The sequence below is a fragment of the Sturnira hondurensis genome, unplaced genomic scaffold (assembly GCF_014824575.4).
Source record: "Sturnira hondurensis isolate 20B ecotype Veracruz unplaced genomic scaffold, ASM1482457v3 Scaffold0023817, whole genome shotgun sequence".
Taxonomy (NCBI): domain Eukaryota; kingdom Metazoa; phylum Chordata; class Mammalia; order Chiroptera; family Phyllostomidae; genus Sturnira; species Sturnira hondurensis.
In genome coordinates, this window is record NW_028096448.1 from 1,796,968 (window position 1) to 1,811,882 (window position 14,915).

The 14,915-nt window shown below is 37.0% G+C and overlaps 1 pseudogene; it reads left to right on the forward strand.

The window, feature by feature from the left end:
• The first annotated feature begins 12,941 nt into the window (after positions 1-12,941).
• Positions 12,942-13,655, forward strand: LOC118981252 (intraflagellar transport protein 52 homolog; annotated as a pseudogene).
• Positions 13,656-14,915: the final 1,260 nt, after the last annotated feature.

Genomic DNA, 14,915 nt, shown 5'->3' on the forward strand with positions numbered 1-14,915 from the left:
AAAAATTTTGCCCTGGCTGGTGTAGCTCAGAGGATTGAGCGTGGGCCTGTGAACCACAGGATCATGGTTTGATTCCCAATCAGGGCACATGCCTGGGTTGCAGGCCAGTTCCCAGCAGGGGACTCATGAGAGGCAACCATACATTGATATTTCTCTCCTTCTCTCTTTCCCTTATCCTCTGAAGATAAATCAACAAAATCTTGAAAAAAAGAAAAATTAAAAAAAAACTACAGTTGTAAATTTTATTCCAACTCTTAAAGTAACCCAATTGGTTACCAATCTTTCTCATTCATTTCCTACATAGATATAGGTCTAAAATACTGGAGCATAATACAGAGGACCTATTAATAGAGAAAATATAAAATTTATCCTCAGTTTTATAATTCTGAATATTTTCACTTAGTTTATCTCACTTATCAGTTTTAGCCTCTACCAAAAGTTAGACCATTTTTTATTATTATTAAATACTCAGCTACCTAAAGAAAATATGAATTGCGAATGAAGAATTTATTCAGATCATACTGGCTCTGTGGTGTTCCTGTGTCCAAGGACACTTTCAACAGAGATAGCTCACTAAACCTGTTACTGATGAAAAACCCTTCATTGATAAACAATACTGCAAACTGCATGTAGATGAGGGGGTGTATACATAACAGAGGTGCTGAAGCTAGGAACACAAGTTTTGTATATGTGTTGCTGAAGCAGGCACAGAACACAAATTTTGATTTAAATATTAGGTAAAGAAAAGCTCCTTTTTTGAACTAGTTATATCTGGAATTATGCTTTTCTAGTGCAGAACTGGAATTACCAATTGCTAGTACTCACAATAAGCCTGATGATAATAAAATGTCTATTCTTTGTTTTAAAAATATCTATTGGTACCTACTTAGCTACATAGAGAAGGTTGAAACCCTTTTGCACACTGTCCTATCAATGTAACAGAAAGTACTGTATCACTCAGTTGTGATAATGACCCCATTGATGTGCCCCCTGGTAGAATACTAAAAACAATCCTTTCTGTAAAGGATGAAAAGCAAAAACCTTCATCAGGGAAAGATTGCACATTCCAAGCATGTTAGCTAATTTCCTGCAATAGAACACAATGAAAGGCCATGTGGACAGTGTGTGTTGTTGTCCTTTATCTGTAAAAAAAAATTTTTAAAGAATCACAAACATCACCATATCTTCTGGTATCTAGACATAAAATTCTCTGAGTTAAACGGTAATTTTGAGCAGCTTTGAAAAGATCATCAATATTGGATGCTATTTTAAACAACAAAAACTTTCTCTTTGTACCTTCAGCAATCTTGCATTTTAATGAAATAGACTCAAAATAGCTCAACACATATTTCTAGGTCTTTATCATTAAAATTCTTTATCTTTAGACTGCTAGCTTCAAATAGTCAACTTGAGAAAACAAACCAAATTAGATGGCTTCCTTGTTCTTTCTAACAAGTTCTGTGTTTTATTTTGTTTTGTTTCTTAAACTTCTCTTCCTGCAAACTCAACAAAAGATAGACTAAATGAAGAAGATGCAGCTATTTGCCCAATTTTTTCAATCCAAACCTGCATAAATCAAACTATAAGTATCTGTATTCTCTGTTTTCACCAAAAGTGATTTAGTGACATAGCTTAACACCCACCATGGAAAGGAGCAATAAGATGGGACAGAAAAATTATAAACTTGTAACTCAAGGTTTACCATAGAAACAACAGGAAATATCTAGGAAGCTGTTTACAGTTTATCAAACTGACTAATATAAAGACAACATGTGACTTACCTTGACAGCAGTTTAAACTGGAATTTCCTTCCATTGCAGTAAATTTTGTGGTGCCCTTGAACCAGGGATGCAGTGTGGTGCTGTAGGGAAAGGTGCAGGCTTTGCTTATAGACAGACTGAATCCCCAAACAGCCACTACCCAGCTGGGTGGCTCTGGAAGTTTCTTAATGAATCTGAACTTGTTAATTGTAAAATGGGTTTAAGAATCTATAGCTACTGGTAGTGTGTAATGAACTAGAGATAATACACAAAAGTACCTAGAATACATCTTTAGCTGTTATTGAGAGCATTATGGGATCTGAGCTACAGAAGATAGAATGGGAGAAGATTTTGTTGATGATACAAGTAGAAGAGGGCCGGGGTTGAGAATAAATCAAATATCTTTATGGCAAAAAGTTTACTTAAGGTCCAAACACAAAAATGAGGCAGGGAAACCGGTGATAGAGACTTCGTGATCGTATACTTTGTCCTAAACCAGAACTGCTCTACTCTAGTCTATCACATCTCAGGTTCATTTCCAAAAGGCCCCTCTAGACCAGTCACTGTAAAAGCTAGGAATCTGGGGAGAACTTTCATTCTGCAATAATCATGCTTACAATCAGCATTGTGAACTCCAAGGCAGCCCTAGAAAATACCAATTTTCATTATAAATTGGTATTTGGGCATAAATACCTATTGGGCACATGCTAAATTGGCATATTCAGAATCTCATCTACTGTTCAGTCTAAAAGTACTTCATGGTGCTTCTACTTGGAGGTTGTTTTGCTACTTCATGGAGTTAGGAGACGAATCATTCAGCAGAAAATAAGCAGGTAAAGTGTTTTTTTTAATCTTGACATTATCATTATTGGGGCAGAAGTGTTGTCATCCTTTAAGCAAGGGCTGAGGTGAGGTGCCTCTCCATACGTTTCAGCAGAATTGATACATCTGTGAATTCAGTGCTAAACCCTGTGCGCCTCACTCAGCACAACAGCTAGGCAGACCAGTGCTCCTGGACCCATTCTAAACACATCACCATTTGGATTTGCAGCAGTAAGTCAGCAATTTTCAATCTACTGGACAAGGTTTGCTACAGAAAGTATTAAGTTGATTTACTTTTATTATCATCTATTAAGTAGGTTTTCATGCCAGCCACTATATAAACATTATTAAATTTTTCAGCTGTCTTTCCTAAAGCTCTAAACATCTGCAAAAATTATCTATTTTTACCCTGAAAAATATTTTTTCACTGCATAAAAAAGACAACATGCAAAGCTCAAAGAAGGGAAAATTTAGAAACCTACCGATATTCACTATCATATGATTGAAATCAATCTTGGATAGGTAAAGATCTCTTGAATAAGACAGGAAAAGCACTATCATAAAAGAAAAAAATGAATAAATTGGACTGTATCAAAATTAAAAATGTCTTATTATCAAAAGACTCCATTAAGAAAATAAATAGACTGAGAGAAAAATGTTTTTTTTAAATATTTTATTTATTTATTTATCTTTAGAGGGGAAGGAGAGAGGGAGAGAAACATCAATGTATGGTTGCCTTTTGTGCATCCCCTGCTGGGAGTTGGCCTGCAGGGAACCGGCCTGCAACCCAGGCATGTGCCCTGACTGGGAATCGAACCACGATCCTCTGGTTCGCAGGCCCGCGCTCAATCCACTGAGCTACACCAGCCAGGGCTGAGAGAAAAATGTTTGTAATATGTATCTGGCTAAGAACATATATCCAGAATATATAAAGAGTTACTACAAATCACTAATTTACAAGATGCAATAAATATTTGCAAAGGGTTCAACAGACACATTCCACAAGAATATATACAACTAGACAATAATCACATGAAAAAGGTTTTAACATCATTATTCATCAGGAAATGACCAATAAATTACCACTTTACACTCACTATAATGCTAAAATTAAAAACTCTGACCACATCAGGTGTTAGCAAGGATGCAGCAGATCTTGAATGCTCCTCCACTGATGATGGGAGTGTAAGGTCGGCTACCCTGGAGAACTGTTTGACTTCCTGCAATTCCCCTCCTACCTATTTACATAAGAGAATGATAATGTATGTCTAGAAAATACTGATTTGCACAATAATAGTCACAACACAGCTTCATTCATAATGGTCAAATACTGAAAACAGCCCAAGCGTCCTTTAACAGGAACATGGATCCACAAAGTGTGGCAGATCCATGTACTAGAAGAGTATTCAAAGAACTGGTACAAACAACCTGGGAAAATCTTAAAACATTATACTGAAAGACAGAAACCAGGCACAACTGTCACATATAATATGACCCCATTTACATAAAATCTAAATTCAGAAAAAACTAATCAATGGTCATGGGAACCAGACAGCGGTTGAGAGAAAAACTTGAGCTGGATGGAGCAGAAAGAACTATCCATGCAGATGGAAATGCTTTACACTTTGTTTCGGATGAAGTTAACAAGAGTGCGTGTATACAAATGTCAAAACTCAATGACTGAGAGGACTCACTTGTACTAATAGCCAAGTCGCTCCTACCAGACCATTCCACTGCAGACAATGACCATAACCACTGGACAAAGTGTAAAAAGCAACTACCTGAAGGCATTGGATAGAGAACTAAATCAGTCAGATACTGGCAGGTGGGTGACACTTACACAATGAAAACAAAAATAAATTTCACATTTGTATGACTCTGCACCTGAGGACAAGCCATAGTGCATACCATGTAAAGCAGCTAAAACTCAGATATAAACCAGCTGTTATTAGCTTGAAAAACAAGATAGCAAGAGATAGGGTTGTCCACTGCAGCTGGGAACTGAGGAACTAGATAACTCCAGAAAAAAAGAGAGCATGATGTTCAAATATTGTGAATACAATTTATTTAAGCCTTTTTTAGCTCCCAAACTATATACGCACATGGCAGACTTCTGGCAGACCAACTAAGGCTAATATAACTGAATTGAAATGTCAGCTTCCATGCAGAGTTTGCAGTTTTGGAGTTTGAGTCCAATCAAGTTGTCTGCCTAACACTAAAAATCAGCATTCTTACAGAAACATTACAGAATCCTAAGTGTTTACAATATATCATTTGTCCAGGATATAATCCAAAACTATTCAATAAATTAAGATGAAACTATTATCCAACTCAAGAGAAAAGGCAGTTGAAGACTGGTGACTCCAAAATGATTCAGATATTGCAATTAGCAGGCAAGAAATTTAAAGTAGCTGTTTCAACTATACAAAAGTATATCAGAGTGGTCATAGTGAAGGAACAGATAGAAAGTAGAAGAGAAATTAAAACTAAAAAAATTGAAATTTTAGAACTAATAACAAATTCTGAAATAAAAAATTTGTCGATGAGCTTCTCAGCATATTGGAAATTACAGAAGAATTATTGGTCTCTAAGACAAAGAAGTAAAAATTATGCAAGCTGAAGAAAAAAGAAAATAGGATTAAAAACAGTAATGCCTCAGGAACTCATGGAACAACATCAAGAGGTCCAACACAGAATTTTTGCAGTTCTATAGCAAGAGGAAAGAGACAATGAGGCCCCTAAAATAATTTAAATAAATGATGGCAGAAATTTTTTGATTGTTGGTGACAGACAAAATCTGTAGTTTCATAAATCTCAGTCAACCTGGAGTCTAAGTGATAAAATGTGGGGGCTGACTACACATGTATTTCAATTTTTTTCTATGTTTGAAAATATTCATAATAAAATCTTAAAATGATAAAAACCACATCAAAATGAATACAGATCATATAATATATTGTACCTTAATTATATCAATTTTAAAATAATCTAATTCTAGACTATGTAATGTGGATATTCAAAGTTCAAGCATTAACTGAAAGGTGTAATTAATATTCAAGACCTTTGTGATTTTTTAAAAAAATTATTTTATTGTTGTTAAATTACAGTTGTCTGCATTACCTCTCTACCATTTCCTCCGCAGTCAACCCCACCACCCTTCCTTACTTCCACCCCACCTTGGTTCTGTCCATGTGTCCTTTATAGTTTTTCCTGAAAACCCTTCTCCTCTCCCCCTAATAATTCTCTCCCACCTCCCCTCTGATTACTCTCAGATTGTTCTTAATTTCAATTTCTCTGGTTATATTTTGTTTGTTTGCATGTTTGTTGATTAGGTTCCACTTAAAGGTGAGATCATACAGTATTTGTCCTTCACAGCCTGGCTTTTTTCACTTAGCATAATGCTCTCCAGTTCCATCCATGCTGGCACAAAAGGTAGGAGCTCCTTCTTTCTCTCTGCTGCATAATATTCCACAGTGTAAATGTACCACAGTTTTTGATCCACTCACTTACCAATGGGTACTTAGGTTGCTTCCAGCACATGGCTATGGTAAATTGTGCTGCTATGAACATTGGGGTGCATAGGTTCTTTTCCATTGCTGTTTCAGGGCTCTTAGATTATAATCCTAGCAGTGGAATTGCCAGGTCAAAAGGCAGTTTCATTTTTAGTTTTCCTAGGAAATTCTACTGTGTTTTCCACAAAGGCTATACCAGTCTGCATTCCCACCAACAGTGCACTAGGGTTCATTTTCTCCACACCCTCTTCAACACTTGTTTGTTTATTTGTTTATGATGGCCATTCTCACTGGTGTGAAGTGGTATCTCACTGTGGTTTTAATTTGCATCTCTCTGATGGCCAGTGATGCTGAGCATCTTTTCATATGTTTCTGGACCCTCTGTATGTCTTCCTTAGAGAAGTGTCTGTTCAAGTCCTTTGCCCATTTTAAATTGGGTTGCTTGTCTTGCTGGAATGGAGTCATGTGAGCTCTTTATATATTTTGGAGATCAAACCCTTGTCCAAGGTATCATTGGCAAACATGCTTTTCCATTTAGTTGTTTCTCTTTTCATTTTAATTCTTTTTTCTTTAGCCATGCAGACGTTCTTTAGTTGGATGAGATCTCATTTGTTTATTCTTTCCTTTATGTCCCCTGCTTTAGGGAACATACTGGTGAAGATACTGCTGCATGGAATTTCTGAAATTTTCCTGCTGATGTTTTCCTCTAGGACTTTTATGGTGTCACGACTTATATTTAAGTCTTTTATCCACTTTGAATTTATTTTATGTATAGTGTAAGTTGGTGATTGAGTTTCATTTTTCTGCAGGTGTCTGTCCAGATCTCCCAACACCATTTGTTGAAGAGGCTATTTTTACTCCATTTTAGGCTTCTTCCCCCTTTGTCAAATATTAATTGATCATAGAGACTTGGGCGCATTTCTGGGCTCTCAGTTCTGTTCCATTGGTTTATGTGTCTGTTCTTATGCCAATACCAGGCTGTTTTGATTACCTTGGCCTTATAATAGACTTTGATATCAGGTATTGTGATCCCCTCTACTTTGTTCTTCTTTCTCAAACTTGCTACTGCTATTTGGGGTTGTTTATCATTTCATATAAATTTTTGAAATGTTTGAGCTGTCTGTGAAATATGTTATTGGTACTTTAATAGGAATTGCATTAAATCTATAAATTGCTTTGGGTAGTATGGCCATTTTGATGATGTTAATTCTTCCCATCATGAGCATGCTTCCATTTGTTTGTGTCTTCCTTGATTTCTTTTTTCAGTATTGTGTAGTTTTCTGAGTACAGGTCTTTAAATTGTTGGTTAGGTTTATTCCTAGGAACTTTATTTTTCTTGCTGCTATATCAAATGGGATTTTTTCCTGTTTCTGTTTCTGATGTTTCATTGTTGGTGTACAAAAATGGCTTTGATTTCTGAATATTGACTTTGTATTCTGCTATTTTGCCAAATTCACTTATGAGGTCAAGCAGTTTTTTGGTGTAGTCTATAAGATTTTCTATGTACCCTATCATGTCATCTGCAAACAATGACAGTTTTGCTTCCTCTTTTCCAATTTGGATGCCTTTTATTTCTTTTTCTTGTCTGATTGCTGTGGCTAGGACATTCAATGTTATGTTGAATAGGAATAGTGAAAGCAGACATCCTTATCTTTTTCCTGATCTTAATGGGAAAGCTCTAAGATCTGTCCATCAAGTATGTTGTTAGCTGCAGGTGTCTTATATATGGCCTTTATTATGTTGAGGAATGCCCCCTCTATTCCCACTTTGTTAAGTGTTTTTATCATCAGTGGGTGCTATATCTTATCAAATGCTTTTTCTACATCTACTGCTGTGATCATGTGATTTTTGTCTTACGTTTTGTTTATGTGATGTAGTATGTTTATTGATTTGAAAATATTGTACCATCCTTACATCCCTGGGATGAATCCCACTTGATCATGGTGTACGATCTCTCTAACATGTTCCTGGATATTGTTTGCCAATATTTTGTTGAGGATTTTAGTGTCTATGTCCATCAACCTGGCCTGAACTTCTCTGTCTTTGTTGTGTCTTCGTCTGCTTTTAGGATTAGGATGATGCTGGTTTCATAAAAAGAGTTTGGGAGTCTTCCATCTTCTTGGATTTTTTAGGATATTCTGTGAACGATAGGAGTTAGCTCATTCTTAAATGCTTTGTAGAATTATGTGAAACCATCTGGTCCAGGACTTTTGTGAGTCGGGAATTTTTTTATCAGTGCTTCAATTTCCTCATATGTTATTGGTCTGTTCAGACTTTATGCTTCTTCTTCATTCAGTTTTGGACGATTGTTTTTTTTCTAGAAATTTGTCCATTTCACCTAGGTTTTCAAATTTCTTGGCATGCAGTTCTTCATAGTAATTTCTTACAATCCTTTGTATTTCTGTGGTGTCAGTTGTAATCTCCCCTCTTTCATTTCTGATTGTGTTTATTTGAGTTTTCTCTCTTTTTTTTGTCTTAATGAATCTGCTTGAAGTTTTGTCAATTTTGTTTATCTTTTCAAAGGACCAGCTCCTGGATTCACTGATCCTTAGAATTGTGCTTTTAGTCTCTGCGTCATTTAATTCTCCTTTGATCTTGGTTATTTCCTTCCTTCTACCTACTCTGGGTTGTCTTTGTTGTTGTTCCTCAAGTTCTTGTAGGTATAGGGTTAGGTTGTTTATTTGAAATGTTTCTATCTTTTTTAGGTAAGCCTGTATTGCTATAAACTTCCCTTTCAGTACTGCCTTCACTGTGTCCCATAAGTTTTGTGTTGTTGTGAGTTCATTTTTGTTTGTTTCCAGAAACTTTTTGATTTCTTCCTTAATCTCATTCTTGACCTTTTCATTGTTTAATAGCATGCTATTCAATCTTCATGAGTTTGAGTGTTTTGGGTTTTTTCCTTGAGGTTGGTTTCTACTTTTAGTCTTTGTGGTCAGAGAAAAATGCTTGATAGGATTTCAATTTTCTTGAATTTGTTGAGGCTTGTTTTGTGTCCTATTGTGTGGTCTATCTTTGAAAATATTCCATATGCATTTGAAAAGAATGTGTATTTAGCTTCTTTGAGATGAAGGGCTCTATTATATTAGTTAAGTCCATTTGATTTCTTGCATTATTTAGTTCCACAGTATCTTTGTTGATATTTTGTTTGGAAGATCTGTCCATTTTTGACAGTGGGGTGTTAAAATCCCCTATTATAATTGTGTTGTCATCAATGTCTTTCTTTAAGTCCTCCAAGATTTTCTTTATGTATTTCTGTGCTCCTATGCTGGGTGTATATATATATTTACAATGTTTATGTCTTCTTGATAGATTCTTCCCTTAAGTATTACGAAGTGTCCTTCTGGGTCTCTGTTTATGTCCCTTTTTTGAAGTTTATTTTGTCTCATATGAGTACTGCTACCCCAGTTTTTTTTTCCCTGACCACTTGCTTGGAATATTTGTTTCCAGTCCTTCAGTTTCAAACTGTGTGGGTCTTTTTTCTTGAGGTGGGTCTCTTGTAGGCAGCATACGTGTGGGTCATGCCCTCTTATCCATTTAGCTATTCTATGTCTTTTAATTGGAGCATTTAATCCATTTACTTTTAAGGCTATTATTGACAGGTACTTATTCATTGACATTTTTTCATACTTGTGTTCCTCTCTCTCTCTCACTCTTTTTTTCCCCTTCTCTTAAAGCAGACCCTGTAGCATCCTTTGCAGAGCTGGTTGGAGGAGGTATATTCTTCAAGGCTTCTTTTATCTTGGAAGCTCCTTATTTCACCTTTCATTTTAATTGAGAGCCTTGCTGGGTAGAGTAGTCTTGGTTGTAGGCCTTTGCTTTTCATTATTTGGAATATTTCTTGTCATTCCCTTCTGGTTCGTAGTATTTCCATTGAGTTGAGAAGTCAGCTGCTTCTCAACTGAAGTCTTATCAGGGCTCCCTTGTATGTTACTTCCTGTTTCTCCCTTGCTCCCTTTAAGATTTTCTCTTTGCCTTGGAATTTTGCCATTTTAATCATGATGTTTCTTGAAGTGGGCCTCTTTGGGTTCCTCATGATTGGGACTCTCTGTTTCCCGGATTTGTGTGACTTTTTCTCTCATCAAATTAGGGAACTTTTTCATCATTACTATTTCAAACAGGTTTTCTATTCCTTGCTCCTCTTCTTCTCTTTCTGGTATCTCTATTATACAGGTATTCTTATATTTCATATTGTCCTTCAGTTCCCCCACTCCCTCTTTGTTCTTTTAGAGCCTTTTTCCCTTTTCTTGCTCTTTCTGGGAGTTTTTTTCCTACCTTCTCCTCCAGCTCACTGATTCAAACCTCCGCTAATGTAGCCTGCTTTTGATTGCTTCTACTGTGTTCTTCAATTCATAAATTATATGCTTCATTTCCTCTTGACCCTTGTTGATAGTTTCCATTTCTTTTTTTCATGTTGATATAGTTTGCAATCAGTTTATTGTAATTTCCTTGTAGTTTTTGGTGAGTTCTCTGTGAGCTCATTGAGTTTCCTGGTATCCATTGCTTTGAACTCAATATCTGATAGTTGAGTTGTTTGTATTTTATTTAGCATTCTTTCTGAGGCGTTCTCCTTTCCTTTCATTTTGGGATTGTTTCTTTGTCTTCCTATTGTTTGTGAGACTCTTCTTGTAAGCCTCAGCTTCTTAAATTGGTCTATTCTGACTCCCTGGGTTTATGGTAGAAGACGTGTGATATTCAGTAGTGCTGTCTCCTTGATCTCATGAGCTTGCTTGTCTTGGGTTGTCATTTATGTTGGCTCTCTGACTGTCCTTGGGTTTTGATTGTCATTGGGTCTTACTTTGGTGGGTCCTTCCCTCCAGCTGGTTAACAAAGGGTCACCCCATCCACACCGTGTCTTGTATTCTGTTGTGCAGGTGTGGGCAGGTTGTGTTGAAGCTGGTTCTTCCAACTGTCCGAGGTTTTGAGGCTTCTGTCTTGCTATTGTTCAGTTGTTTGTTCTGGGTAATTTCTCCCCTATTTAGTTGTAATTTCAGATTGGTCCTGGGTTGAAGTTAGTGTGGCTTCTACTCACTCCTTTACCTTCTTCTGTTATTATCTGTTGGTTGTTTCTTTGTTGGTGGCTTCTACCTCCCAGCAGGTATACTGGTGTTCACAGCTCCCACCTACTCTGAAGCCTTGGAAAGTATGTGAAGGAACTGTTGCAAACGGAGACGAATACTGTGGCACAAGGGAAGAGAGGGCAGGAGCACCTGGTTCCTGTAGCTGGGGTGGAGTGGATCTCCCTTGGGATCAGAGCCTTGGCCCTACGACTTGCAGCAATGAGTGCATCGATGTCACTTGTGGACAGGCTCTGTGATTTCTCCTTATAGAGGTAAAGTGCAGGCCATGAAAAAGGGGACAAAAGATTTATGTTATCTGATATAAGGTCTTTTTCCAAATAAGCTTTAACTCATCAATCCTACTGTCACTGAGTAAAATCTGTTCATCTCACGTCATGGATACATGTGTACATCTGATGAAAAAAAAATTTTCTAAAGGCAAAGAAGGGAAGATGGGAGACAACACAGGCCATGCACAGCTATTTCCTCCACACTCCTGTGTTGGTGATCTGTGCAATATCAACAAGAGTGTGCATGAACAGGACACACCACAGAACCCAATCTCTTAGCACAGTATGTGGGCACTTGATGATAATACTATTCAGCAGATCAGTGTCCTACTTTTGTACTGAATAATTGTGTAACTGTAAGTAAACCCCTCAATTTACTCAAAACTAAATTTCTTTTCTGCAACATGAAAAGTTTAAGAAAAGAATTACTCAGCCCAAATCCACACCTTTTCAGTGTACCTCTCAGCCTCTGTCATTTCTAAGCCACCTTGGTTATCTGGCCATGGGTGGCTAGCAGGCATCAGGTGAGGATGGTGGTCACTGGGCCTTAGGATACAATGGAGAAAGAGCTTGAGGACACTAATCTTTTCTTTGTAAAATAAAATTTAAATATAGCTTATTGTTTATGCTATTACAGTTGTCCCAATCTTCCCCGTTTTCCTTCACCCAGTCCAGCCCCAACTCCTACAGCCAATGCCCACCCCATTGCCTATGACCGTGTGTTACTAATACATGTTTTTGACTAATCCCTTCACTTTCTTTCAAACAGCCCCCATTTCTCCTTCCTCTTTTTACCTTTTATGACAGCATGGATGAAAGTGTAGACTATTGTACTAAGTGAAACAAGCCAGTCCCTGAAAGAGAAATACCATATGAACTTACTTATAAGTGGATTATAGCGAACAGAATAAACTAAGGAGCAAAATAAAGCCAGAGGCATAGAAACATGGAACAGACTGACAGCTGTAAGATGGAGCATCATTCTTTTGAACACATATAGAAAGAAAATATTTACCACCCACAATGGCTATAAATCCATGCAGAAGAGACTCTGGAACAATTGAAAGATTCAGAGCTTAAAAGATAAAATCACATCTGAGGAGTGAATTGGATTGAGCCTGTGGATTATAGCTGGGCCAAGGGAAAAATACACTGTAGCTAAGCTTAAGGTCCAGAGGAAATACCTTGATAGTGATGGAGACATCCTTATAATGCTAGGAAAGGGTAGTGAGCCCAGATTTGGCACCAGTATTAACTTTCTCCTAGAAGAATATGGAATCGTGGTTAATAATGATGCTGTAATTAGAAAAGTGTAAGTATTTCTATCCTAAAGAAGCTCTAGTTTCCAATGTAATGTTATATAGGGAAATGAGCCAAGCCACAGGGAAGGGCATGCCTGGAGTCACTGATGAAGAGAGCAGTGGAACAATGCCCAGATCTTCACTTTTGTGTACCCTTTTGGTGCCACATGGAGTCTGATGAAATGAGCAGTGACTGTTCTGTCCACAGGGTCTGTCAGTTCCCATTTATCAGACACATTCTGGCTTTCTACACTCAAAGAACCAAGGTGGGAAGCTGGAAGTGCTTGGCTTGTGTCATATGTAAAGTGACCAATATTTGGAAAAGAAGAAAATAGCAAAATAATAATATTGTTTTCCAGTGTCTCGCAACAGAAGATATCTACTTATACCAAATCAATGCTGAGGACTCAAAAATTTCTGACTACTTGGTGCTGTCTGACACAGTTACTCTATCAGAGTGACTTTGACTGTGTCTGAGGAGAGCAATGAGAACCTGTAGGACTTTGACACCCTCTTCAATTTGTCCATTTGCCAGCTAGATACCACCTCCCTCCCCAAGGTCATCAGGCTTGTGAAGAGCTAAACATGAAGCATGAACCGCTCCAGCTCATCTGCCTCAGTTCGAGACTCTGCGGCCCACCCTTCAGCCAGCAGTTTTCCTTCTCAGTTTCAGGGAATTGCCATCTTCTCTGCTAGGACTGTGTGACTAGGAGACATGTTCTCCTCTCAGAAGGAACAGCTTGCTCAGATTACTAGTAAGTGTACTGTAGAAGATTACTGCCATTCTTAGAGAAACCAATGACCCACAAAAGGACCACCAAGATACCAAACACATCTTGAGTTCTGGAGGTCAAGAAATTGAACCAGACATTACATTAATACAAATGAAACTGCATTCTAGGACAGTTTCTGAGGGCTGTGCCTCATGAAGCATTTTCTGCCTCCTGATTCTCTCTTTGAAAACTGTTTTTCAGTTTTTCCTCATTGTCTTATCACAATCATCTAGCTACTCTTTCTTTGATGAGCTGTGGAAGGTGTGTGTTTCTTTTATAGTGCCTGAATAGGTGTAAATCTCTAATGTAGAAGATCCTTATGTAAGATATACTCCATTTTTATCAACTAGATCTAATTGAATCTGTACCTTTATATTTTTTTAAAAAAGAAAAGAATTGTTCCCTCAAGCTCCTTTCTTGTCTAAAATGTGTTGTCACCCAAGGTTCTTTTGAAAAGGATAATAACTATTTCTGGGAATTCTTCTGTGATGCAAGGTGAGCCAAATTTTTCTGAGATGATTTCTCTGACCAAAGTTCAGGACCAAGTTTCAGCTGGCCCCATTTGAACCCAGCATATTTGAACATTTTCAAATAAGCATCACAAATGCTGAACAATTGTTCTTTTTAAAAAAGGGAATTGACATTAGCAATCAGGTGGGTTTTAAAAGATATGAAAATCTCCAAAGAAAGGGTAATGTGCCATGATTAAGTTCATACAGAACTGACATCTTGTGGGAAAGGGGAATATCCACCTACAATAAAATGTTATGCCTGTCCCTGTTTTCAATTTCTTCCCACGCATCTACTGCTTCTGTTGAAACTTATTGCTAAGGTACTTTTTTCATCATGAAAAGAGCTATAGTTTTAAGAGAGACTATTGGCACCCAAATCCAGTTGTGGTGTTAGAGGCAATTCAATTGTGCTTGGTAATTTTCTTCCTGGACATTTAATTTTATTGCTGTTGTCAATGTTTTCAGGAGATGGGGTGCTTTCTACTAAACATAAATATAGAAACACATCACACTAATTTTTTAGTGTTTTATTTAAATACAAAAAGCTAGATGCTATCAAGCAATAATGATAAAATAAAAGCAAAGAATTCACTACCAGTAAAAAATAATATATGTTCAATTGCTAATCAAAACATAAATGTATATGTCATTGTAAGAGGCTCATCTCCTAATTTGAGGTCTTTAAATACAGAATGTTATTTCTAGAGTAAGTTTAAACTATAACCAAAATCTCCATTTAAAATATATAAAACCATTTATAAAAATATAAAACCTAGTTTAGCTGATGATCAGTTACTTAAAATTTTGAGGATTAACTATCATTGTGGCTCTGATCTGCAGTTTTCTGCTTTTCTTTCTAACTCTTCATGCATATAACACCAAAGCAAT